An 11245-nucleotide genomic window follows, 5' to 3' on the forward strand; every position below is an offset into this window, starting at 1 on the left:
TGGGACTACTCAACTCTCGCGATATTTTACGCCATACAGCAGAGGGCAGCATAGTTCGCAGTAAAAGGAGGGTTTCACCAGAGAGACGGGCTCTGGTTTCCAAGTACCGCCAAGCGCACCAAGTAGGCCTAGCCGAGGCATAAAGAAGTAGCCTAGCCTACTTCAGCCAGGGGCTTCTCAAGCGCATCGTTATCAGAAGAAACGAGAGAAACGGGGATGTTTTTACAAACTCATAGCCTACCCCCACATTCATCTACACAGTTGATACCATTTATTCATCAGCATTTTCTCAAATAGTAATTATTTATGCAGTCTCATGGGTAGACAGAGTACAGTTGGGACATGTGTACAATCGATACACCTTATATTGCGTGTGCAACAAGCCCAAGTGCATGCAGCCATGCACATGCGTAATATCCTATTTGATCATGGAAACTTTGAAAGTCACAGGTAGTGTCTCTCAGATCCAAAGATATCGGCAAAAAACCTTACTATAGGCTACCTTCAACAATAAACTCATTACCCATATGTGACTCTTAAACGCAACTGGTATCATTACAAACGTTATTCTGTGCCCTAGACTGGCATATTTCATGACAGTGTCATGTAAGGTCACTGCAAAATCTAGAGAAATGTGCGAGGTAAGCGGGGTACGATTGAAAGTTAGAATGGGACTTGAACATTCCATTTGTCACATCCTTCAGGTAGTGTTCTAATTTTCAGCAGTCGCTAAAACAAAGTTGGCTATTGCCGATATATTGATCAAATATAGTAGCTTGTAATCAATTGTATATAATTTATTATATTTGTGAAATATAGGAGGGGGGGCGTTTTACCCCAAGGGGCGTTTTCCCCCACTCTACCCTACTGTTAGCCAAATCTGTTCCCGTGTCAAATAGTGTTTTCCTGTTTTATTCATTTTAAACAATGCTAATTTGAGTGAAATTAATGAATTTAAATTAAAACACTTTGCCCAATTGCTATTTTCTATTTATTACATATCGCAATGAACGGTTAATTAACTATAAAAAAAACTACCGTCTCAACAGTCCATAGTACAACTTTTTGTACAGGAAAACTTGTTTTGTGTGTTTTTGAGGTATTTGGCATGAAGCATTACATATTTTGCATGCCATAAAGTAAAAATAACATTTACATGTCAGGCCATGTCTATCACAGAGCAGTGATAGGGCTGACACATCCTGATGTGACAGGGCCTGACAGTCAGCCATTTTAACTGTCCTCGCTCTGCCTGCAAGCATACTTGCATCAAAACTATTTGAATGTACGCAGAATTTTGAGTGGCAATTTTAGACATGTTTTTGTTTTAGCATGATGACTTTTTTTACTGGGATATTTTTGTGTGACAGGGTCTGACTTTTAGATCTTCCTCCTAAAATGAAAATACGAAAAACAGTGTAAAAAATATGATTCAATGACAGAACTCAATCCAAACCCAGTGACAGAATGAATGTTAGTGCCACCTTTGTCAAATGATTTCACTTTCTCTGAAAGGACACTTGTTATGTGGCATTGTAGAAGTGGCAGGACATGACACTGGGAAAACATTGGGACAGTTATACTAATTATTTGTATATATTGTGTACAATTTCATTACAAGACAATAAAGTTCATTCAGACAATAAAGTTGAATTTAATCTAAAAATCTAATTTGTCATTTTCAAACAGGATTTTAATAAAGAAGAAAAACACTGGATGAATTTCTAAATGGGTCAACTGGACCCAGGCCAAGGGGACCCAAGGTATACTTAGTGTAGTCCTTTTGTAAGCACTACATTGTGACGACAAGAAGGTGTTTCAATTGTTTAAGAGACGGTTTATTCCAATGTTCCATTAAACTTAAAGTTTCTTCCAGTTTCCAAAGTTCATCATCATCTCATAAAACGTCCATTTCCAAGTTTCCAATACAGAAATACTGTTCAGAAAACTACATAAATAAATATGCTGCATTGAAAAACGGTTTCCTGCTGGTGTCTCTGTCCCTTTCCAAAAGCCCACGAGCCTCATGCTCCATGTGAGCTCTTTGTTCAAAAGAAAAGAAAACGCTGGCTGATTATTCACCTGGGCCAATTAAGCCAGGTGCCCAGGTGAATTACCAACCAGGCTACCAAATCCAATGTGCAGGGACAAATTATTCCAGCAGGTGTCACACTTCCAAAAACATACATCAACAAACCAACTGTCAGGCCAAAAAGAAAATACCAAAACAAAACCCAAGAATGGCTCCTACACATCACCCCTCCTTATTGCTACTGGCTAAGGACAGGTACAATAACAAACCAAATAAAATCTGGAGCCATGTATAGACAAGCCAATTCAATCATCATTCACAATGACATCAAAAAGTGTACTTCTCTTTTTTTTTTTTTTTTTTTACAAAGTTCAGTTTTTTTTTTTTTTTCAGTCCATAGAGTCCATTTGCCATTGAAGGCATTGCTCATTCAAGAGTCCATCAGTGGTGTATGTTGTGCATAGTGTCTGTGTATGGAGACGGCTTCGTGTGTGCCCGCGAATGGATCTTCGGAGGTCCATGGTCCATGTGCGCATGTGAAGTCTGGAACCATCAGTGTAAGTGAAATTTCACACAAAGCATCATCCTCATCATCATCAAAGCAATCATCGTTTCACTCAAAGCATTAATTCAACAGTCATATTTATATATCATTCTCCAACAACAAACAAACCTTTGTAATTGGTCTCTCTAAGACACTTGTTTGAGTTTTCAGTGTTACACTACGTACCAACCCCTTTGAATCTTTTTTTGTGTCGATAACCCTCCCCAACATCCAAGATGCCCTAGGGGCAGTAGGGTCAGCAATTAAAACAACATCCCCACTCATGTAATTGCGTTTCATTCTCAACCACTTTTGTCTTTCTTGTTAGGTTGGAAGATATTCCCTAATCCATCGTTTCCAGAATGTATCGGCCAAGTATTGTACTTGTTTCCATCTGCGTTTACTGTACGTGTCTGATTTCTGGAACAAACCAGGAGATAGTGTGGGCTGACCTTTAAGGAGTAAAAGGTGGTTAGGGGTCAAGGGTTCAAGGTCATCAGGACTATCAGATATGGTGGTAAATGGGCGACTATTAATGATTGCTTCTACTTCACAAAGGAAAGTATGAAGGGACTCGTCATCTAGTGTTTGGTCTTTGGTTACGGCCAGGAGTGTTTGCGTCCCTTGCTTGATTAATCTTTCCCATACCCCTCAATGATGTGAGGCAGCAGGTGGGTTGTAGATCCATTTTATGCCCCTTTGCTGTAGAGCTACTTTTAGTTTGTGACTTTTGTTCCATTCTTTTACTGCATTTCTGAGCTCACGGCCAGCTGATACCAGATTTGTTCCATTATCCGATCTGATCTGTTGTACCGGACCTTTTCTGCTCACAAACCTACGAATTACAGAACACACACTCGAATCGGATCTTTCTGGCCAGAGCATTTGCTGCTGGTATCCAGTATTGCGGTCTTAATTTGGCCAACATGTGATTCCTTCCACAGTGCCCTAGTTGTTCATGTATGTGTCTTAGAACAAGTTTGGAAATGTGGTGGTGTTTGGGAAGAATCACAGGGTGTTTTCGAGTTTCTGGGATAGTCATTCTGCTCAGTCTCCCTCCAGTATGGAGAAGTCCATCCTGCATGAAAGGGTCCAGCTTGCAAATTGTGCTATGCTGACTAACATGTGTGTTGCCTTTCTGCAATGTTTCCATTTCCGTTGGGTAACTTTCTCTCTGAGGAGATTGAATGAGAGCATGTTCTGCAGCCTTTAGCTCATCCAAGGTAAGTTATGCGTTCATACATTTTGTTCCAATTGTCATTTTTTCCTTCCTTTTCCGTGGTTTCTTGTCATCAGAATCAACATTCAGCATCTTCTTTTCTTTTTTGACTTAGGTTCAAGAGCACCGTTTTCAGTCTCAGCATCCATGCCACTGTTCTTATTAGCTTACTCCAATTTGAATGGTACTGTATGAAGTTGTGGGTTGGGTTCTGGTTGGTTGTGGTTGCCATGACGACATCCCTCTTCACTTCAACATCACCATCAAATGCCTGTGTGTCAATGTCAGACGTTGGCCATTCAGAATTTTGCTTCTTAAGAAAGTGTGGGCCACTAAGCCATGTGGTGGACTGAGTGAGTGCATTGGCTTTACATCCACGAGATGCACAGTCTGCTGGGTTAAGTTTTGTCTCAATGTGTCTCCACTGTTTGACTTCAGTTATTTCTCTTATTGTGTGCACCCTATTGGCCACAAATGTTTTGTACCTTTTACTTTCATTTCTTATATATTTTAGCACTGCCGTGCTATCGGTCCAGAAGACTGAACTTTCCAGAGTCAGCTGCAACTCTGTTCTGAGAAGCTTATCTACTCTAACTGTGAGCATTGCTGCAGTAAGTTCCAGTCTTGGCATGGTCATTTGCTTCAGGGGTGTTACACGCAACTTCCCCATTACAAAGGAGATGTGTACCTCCTGTTCTGCATTCTCAAGACGGAGGTAGGAGACACAACCATATCCGCTATCTGATGCATCACTGAAGTGGTGTAATTGTGCAGTTGTTACCTCACCGAAGTGTGCAGGCTTCAAGCACCTGGTGACTGCAAGCTCTCCAATGTGTCGTAGTCCAGTCAGCCTGTGATGGCCACAGCCACACATGGGAACACAAGCCCTCACTTTACAAATGCACATTATTAGTTTCTTTTGGTAAATCATGAATTTGCTGCACATTTTATTGTTTGCAGTCACATGTGCTATTCTATTCAAATAACTCGCTCAACATTTTGTTTCATTTATTTACTTTATTAGTTTTTGTACTTTAGCCTTACATTGTTTTATATAGGTGCACACATTTTAACACTGTAAGGTTATTTAAGTTGTTTGTTACTAATCATGTGTTTCTTTGTCTTGAGTTACCTGGGCTGAGCGTTGGGGGCGTTCCCTTCCTGGTTGGGCAAAGGCGTGGCTGAGGGCTGAGAGGACCTAAGTCTGGGTGCCGACCGTACCACATCTGCCATGTGCCCGAGGGGGGAATTTGGCCTTAGTTACTTTGCTCTGTGTTATGATTTAAGTCTATGTATTTAGTGTATCCCCTTTTTGTGTCCTTTGGTTTGGCCAAGCCGATATATATGTTCCCTTTTGTTTCATTGTGGGAGGTCAGTTTTTTGTTCAGTCATTATACTTTTGGTTGACCTCTTTTATAGGCCTAATTATCAGTTTGTAGACTTTGTCAGTTTTTGAGCATTCTTTGGGTAATAAAAACCCTCCATTTTTGAACCAAACCTCCTTGTGTCCTCGTGCCTCACTGATTGGTCCCGTACACAGCCACTCCTGCCACATCTGCACATGGTGCTCTGGTAGGTCTTTATCCCAGGCATGGTTTTGTTTGCACAGGTCCTGCAGGATGGTTTTAGCTGTAAGGACAAATGGACAGATGAGGCCAAGAGGATCATACACAATTACAGACAATATACCTCTTCTTGTGCATGGCTGATTCTTTAGGCTCACTGCAAAGGTAAGTTCATCCTTTTCCACACACCACTGAATCCCAAGACTTCTCTCCACAGGCAATTCACTATTTTCCAGGTCAAGATCTTTCACTTGTGCTCTGTCTGCCTGTGGGATGGACATAAGAACATTTAGGTTATTGCATATATCCATTTGTGCAAGCGGAAGCCTCCCATTGCACATGCAGTTTCTAGCTCCTTGCACAAGGACATTGCCTCGTTCTCGGTTGCCACTGATTTTAAGCAGTCAGTAAAATTGGACTTAATTGTCTCCATTGCTTCCACAGAGAAGAGATCTTTGAAGTCCTCTGCTGTCTGTCTGAGTGCGAAGCTGGCACAGCTTGGTGAAGATGTTGCACCAAATATGTGCACGGTCATTCTGTACTGTCTGAGTGGTTGACTTGTCACCGTTTGGCCACCAGAGAAAGCGCAATAAGTTGACATGTTTCTCAGCTACCCTCACCTGGTGGAACATGCTTGCTATGTCTGCCATTAATGCAACTGGCTCTTGACGGAAGCACAGAAGAACACCCACCAGGTTGCTAGTGAGGTTTGGGCCTTGAATGAGAACACTGTTCAAAGATGTTCCTTGAAATGATGCTGAGCAGTCAAAAACTACACGCAAAGTGCCCTTTTTTGGGTGATGTACAGCATGGTGTGGAAGAAACCAGACTGTTCCACTTTCCTTGTTCAAATCGTCATTTGGCACCATTTCTGCATAGCCACTTTCAATCACACCCTGTAGGAGGGCTGTGTATTCTGCATGGTATTCTGCATCTCTTTCTAATTTTCTTTTCAGGGAAAGAACGCGTTGCTGTGCCTGCTGGTAATTGTTTGGCATGTTTACATTCTCCTCCTTCAAGGGTAAAGGTAAGTAATAATGACCAGGTCTTAACAGCATACGGCCCACTACCTCTGCTGTTGATTACTTTCCAGGGTTCCATGAGTTTGGCAGCATTGGTTCCAATTAACAATTCTATTTCAGCATCCAGTTGTGGCAGTTTGACTTCTTGTAAGTATGTCCATTTCTGTACTGACTCCAGTTTGGGTATGTGGTGTTTCGACACTGGCAATTTTGTTTGTGTGTAAACGTCTGGGAGCTTGTGAAACTTGTGATCCTCCATACTGCTGACCTCCAGGCCATTGACTACACTGCTGCTGACTGCCTTCTCCTGTCCCATTGTTCATAGTAGAATTGTGCAGTTTTTTCCACAGGTGTTTAACTTTCTTTTCAGGGAATCAGTGCAGAACGTGGAGGAGCTACCGGGATCTAAAAAGGCGTAGGTATGTACAAATTGTTCTGAGTTGACAACTTTAACCTTTACAGGGACTATGGCTAGAGTGCATTGTGACTCACTGTCCTGCAGGTGGTCTTTTTCCACAGACACCTGTTGCAGATAAGGCATGATCAGCTTGTCCATCATCCTTTGGCTTTCCTGTGTGGATATGCAGAACAGTTGGGTGAGATAGTGAACATTTGTCACAGGTCATTCTATTGGAGCAAGTCTTACTCATGTGTCCCTTCTCCAAGCATCCAAAGCACATTCCATTTGTTTTTAAGAATTTAATTCTTTCATTGTTTTGTTTTCTTGCAAACAGCTGACAGTTTTCAAATGTATGATTCTTTCCACAGAATAAACATGGTTTGTCAAATGCACTCTTGTTTGTTTTTTGTTTATGTCCAGGTGTGTCATTGCTGTTGGCAGGTATATGATCCGACAGTGGTTGCAAAGCTGGATCTGGCATTGGATTTGCTGGTCACAGTTTGTTTTGTTTTAGGGGCCCTTTGGGTATCCACTGTGCTACTTATGTCTCCAAAGACCGGGTCTAGCATTGTCCTGCACTGCTTGTCAACAAAGTCCACTAGATCTTTGTAGGTCACTTGTTCATCCTTGTCATGTAAGGCACACACATGTCCACGCCACTTGTCTCTCAGTCTGTAGGGGAGTTTAGACACTAATTGTCTGAGGTTGGTGGAATTCTCTAATTTCTTTAGGCCATCTACACCCTGCATGGTATGATAGCAGCTGTTTAAAAACAGAGCGTAAGACCTCAGCCCATTACCATCTTCAGGTTTTATGACTGGCCAATTTAATGCCTTAGTCATGAAAGCAGATGCTATCTTGTGGCGGTTTCCAAACTTTTTTTCAAGTTGCTTTTTTGCTTCTTTGAAGGCTACTTTTGGGTCCATGTGCAAAACACTGCTTATAAGATCTCTAGGTTGGCCCTTGGTATATTGCTGCAGGTAGTAAAGACGGTCTGCCAGACTAGTTGTGTGCCTTTCTACACACTGTTCAAATGCATCTCCATCAAAAATTGGCACATTCCTATCTGGCAACAAAGACAGTGTTTGTTGTTTAACAAGTAATTCAGTTATTTCCGTTTGCCTTTTTAAAACATCAGCAATTTGGTTGTTGCCACCAGCAGCAGGAACAGACCTTTGTACATGAGCCGTTTGACTTTGGGGAGTTATTGGTGTCCGAACTGGTTGTTTCACTGGCCTCTGCGCTGTTGTGGGCATTTTATATTCGGTCGGTGTATCATATTGATATTGATATAGGCGCCAATATGTGAGCGTCTTTCCTCCGACTCACGCAATCACTCACCTTTGCCCTTGCTTCTGCAGCAGCTCACACTCCATGTCAAGTTTTCTCTGCGCGCTTTTATTTTGGCCTCCTCAATATCCAGTTATAATTTTTCATTTAACGCTTTACTTTTTGCTTTCAATGCTGCGCAGCCTGCCTCTGCGCGCTGCCAGTCTGCCACTACGGGCCGCGCGTTAGACCGTCTGGATGCAACACTCCCATATTCGCTATAGGGGCTTTGCTCTTTTCCCTTTGACCAGTTTGAGATACACCGTCTTCTGGGACTACCAGATCTTCTTCCTCCTGCACTTCATCACTGTCCATTTCGTAATGCCTTCCAGAAATGCGCTGAAACTGGTAGATTTCGGGATGAACCAATCAACTTGATCAGCCTCTCTCGTATTCATCCTTCATCAAACTTTGCACTGTGGCTTGCAATCTTAAACTCATTAAAGCTTCTTTCAAAAATGTCAATTTGCTTTAGCACATTTTCCCTTTCTTCTCCAGCAGTAATTAAAGCATCAATTTAATTTATTTTCCTTGTCAAATATCCAAGTTTTCCTCTTCGACTGCCTACTAACTGTAAAAGTTTCCTTTCGGCTTCCATGTTCTGTTGTTTTACTAAATTCTGTTCTTCTGTGCTCGGTTCCTCTTCTACTGGGTCTGCCATGCTCAATACAAACTCAAAAAGGTATTCACTTAATCAACTCAAAAAAGTTCAAAATCAGTTCTGTAAGTCTTAAGTCCCAAACACAAAAATGGCAACGTTCCAAACCCAAAGCGCAAAGTCTTTGCGAGCGCGGCGGCCCGTGTGTGCAGTGCCTTTTTATACTCACTGCACCGGTGCAACTGATGAGTGCAGTCTTTTCCTTTGAAGAGAATATCAAAACGAAAAGGAATGAATGAAATATTCGCAGTCCAGTTCTGCTAAAGTCAATTAATAAATCCTTCCAAGCATGCGCGGATCTACGGGGTAGCAAAGGGTGGCAGCTGCCACCCCTAGGACACAGTCTTGCCACCCCTGTTGCCACCCCATTTATGAATCAGATAATATTTTTTTAAGTATATTTTATGTTCATACATGTTGGTCTGAGAACTGTGAGAAGGTGTGAAACCCGCACCAAACTCCTCTCAAATAGAAATCGCAGATTTAGAATCCCCTGCCCCCTCCCCTGGCTTGCTTTTTGACACTATAATTACACAGAGAAAGAAATTCACATATTAAGACCCACATCATCCAAAACGCTCCGATTTGCCTCCCACCCTGTGTAATGTAGTGTAGAGAACAAAACATAATTGAACAAAATATTCAATGAAATCCGTAGAATTTTAAGTTTTGAATAATGTCCATGGCCCCCCTCCTGGAACCTCATGCCACCCCTTCGCCACCCCAGGAAAAAAATTCTAGATCCGCCCCTGCTTCCAAGTAAATGAATCCAATCTTCCAAACACAAGGAAGTAATTCCAGTAATTCCAACGAAAAAGTTCACGAATCCAAGTTCCAATCCAAACGAAAGAGTATTTCCAAATTTAAGTATCCAATGCAGACGATTTCTAATTATGCATCCAATGCAGGCGTTTTTCAAACTATGTAGTGTCCTTTTGTAAGCACTACATTGTGACGCCAAGAAGGTGTTTCAATTGTTTAAGAGACGGTTTATTCCAATGTTCCATTAAACTTAAAGTTTCTTCCATTTTCCAAAGTTCATCATCTTATCATAAAACGTCCATTTCCAAGTTTCCAATACAAAAATACCGTTCAGAAAACTACATAAATAAATATGCTACATTGAAAAACGGTTTCCTGCTGGCGTCTCTCTGTCCCTTTCCAAAAGCCCACGAGCCTCATGCTCCATGTGAGCTCTTTGTTCAAAAGAAAAGAAAACGCTGGCTGATTATTCACCTGGGCCAATTAAGCCAGGTGCCCAGGTGAATCACCAGCCAGGCTACCAAATCCAATGTGCAGGGACAAATTATGCCAGCAGGTGTCACACTTCCAAGAACATACATCAACAAACCAACTGTCAGGCCAAAAAGAAAATACCAAAACAAAACCCAAGAATGGCTCCTACACTTACATATTACATATTATATATACCCATATGTTATACTAGTAGCCTATAAACAAGACAATAAATACTGAACTGTAGAACCGTCACACAACTGATGGTGAAATCTGCTTTTGATAGAGCAGCTCCAATCATTCAAACTAAATCTAAAACCGTCATTAAGAAGTGTAGCCCTTAATATTCTTGTTGCCACAAATTCTCTGACAATGTTCTTGTGTCCTATACTTGTCTTGTCAAAATGGTAAAAACAATCTTCAGGAATGCATCAGACTATTTCCTCACCCCCAAATGAAGTTATAGTCCGCGCTGGACTGATGCTCATTGTGGATGTGATTGTTGTAGCACTTAATTTCAGATGAAAAATAAGATTCCGATAATTTTCAAACAACTAGGCTTTATGTAGATGAAAAACAGTGAAAATCAAGATACATGTTGCCAATGTAGATCTGCAAACCTCAAGGAGCCACCAGATATTTTGTGTTTGTTCCTTCTCATGTATCCACTAGATGGCAGTCAAAGTTTGAGGAGTTCCTCACAACTTCATTGACAAAGCTGTATTGGCAGAATAAATAAGGTGACATTTATGGAATGAGATTGAATGAGATATCTTTACTGAATCAGACCACAGGTTTTACACCATGTATCACTGAAGAGAGACATACTGGCTCTTGGATTTGCACTTGTGAGTAAATGTCATTAAAATGTCCTTCAATGTATAAATGACATAAGATTCACAGTATGTTGAGCATTTTCCAACTACTACTGTATACTAAGACAGCAAGAGTTGAATCTGCATGGTTAGGACAGTCTTTTATATGGAGCTTGGAAGTAAATGTCAAAAATATAATATATGGCCATTTATTCTCCCAAAGGTATATCACATGTAGCAAACCAAATGCCATAGAACATATGTTTGTGCAGATGTAGGATCAGTCACTATGATGATTGTGTTAGTTCCCCATTCGGCTTTCAATATTGAATCTCCTCGTTCTCCTATTCCCCTGCATTGGTATCAGATAGGAGAGGCCATAGAAGGCGGGGTTTGGGGGGGTAGGTACCCAACATCCTCTCAAA

This window comes from Alosa alosa, chromosome 11, assembly GCF_017589495.1.
Source record: "Alosa alosa isolate M-15738 ecotype Scorff River chromosome 11, AALO_Geno_1.1, whole genome shotgun sequence".
Lineage (NCBI taxonomy): Eukaryota > Metazoa > Chordata > Actinopteri > Clupeiformes > Clupeidae > Alosa > Alosa alosa.